Consider the following 554-nt stretch of genomic DNA (forward strand, 5'->3'; position numbering starts at 1 on the left):
TACTCACAAGCTGATGATGGTGATGGGGCTGATCCACACCCTTGGGTCAGCTGCATCTGATCTCTGACCTTCGGCTTCCTCCTGCTGCACTGTGGGGCTGCTGGCAGCCCCCGATACCCCAGGCTGTGCGAGTCCCCATGTTTTCGCCCAGGGCGAGTACAAGAGCTGCTGCACGCTGGCTTACTGTGAGTACCTGCTTTCCTGTGCCCAGAGGTGATCCGGACAGGAAAGCCCTGCCGTCAGAGCGGCCTAACTGAGGGCTGGCACTGTGACAGCTGAGCGCAGAGTGCATCGCAGCTCCCGAGGTCTCTGCTGCACCCTGAAGCCCCTGTGAGTGAAGATGCTTTTTACCTCAGGAGCAGCCTGCGGAACTACCCGCTTCTGTCTGCGCCAAAGCGCTCCGCGGGCGACAGCAGCACAAGTCCCTCAGTTGCGACACGCAGTTTAAAAAGCGGGAGAACCGAAGTGCCCGAGACCCGAGGGGAGGCAGGCGGCCGCCCAGATTCGCCACGTCCCCTCCCGCCCGTCTCGGCGGGACGTGCCGCCCGCGGGGA

This window comes from Chaetura pelagica, unplaced genomic scaffold, assembly GCF_000747805.2.
Source record: "Chaetura pelagica isolate M959 unplaced genomic scaffold, ChaPel_1.0 scaffold111, whole genome shotgun sequence".
NCBI classification, from domain to species: domain Eukaryota; kingdom Metazoa; phylum Chordata; class Aves; order Apodiformes; family Apodidae; genus Chaetura; species Chaetura pelagica.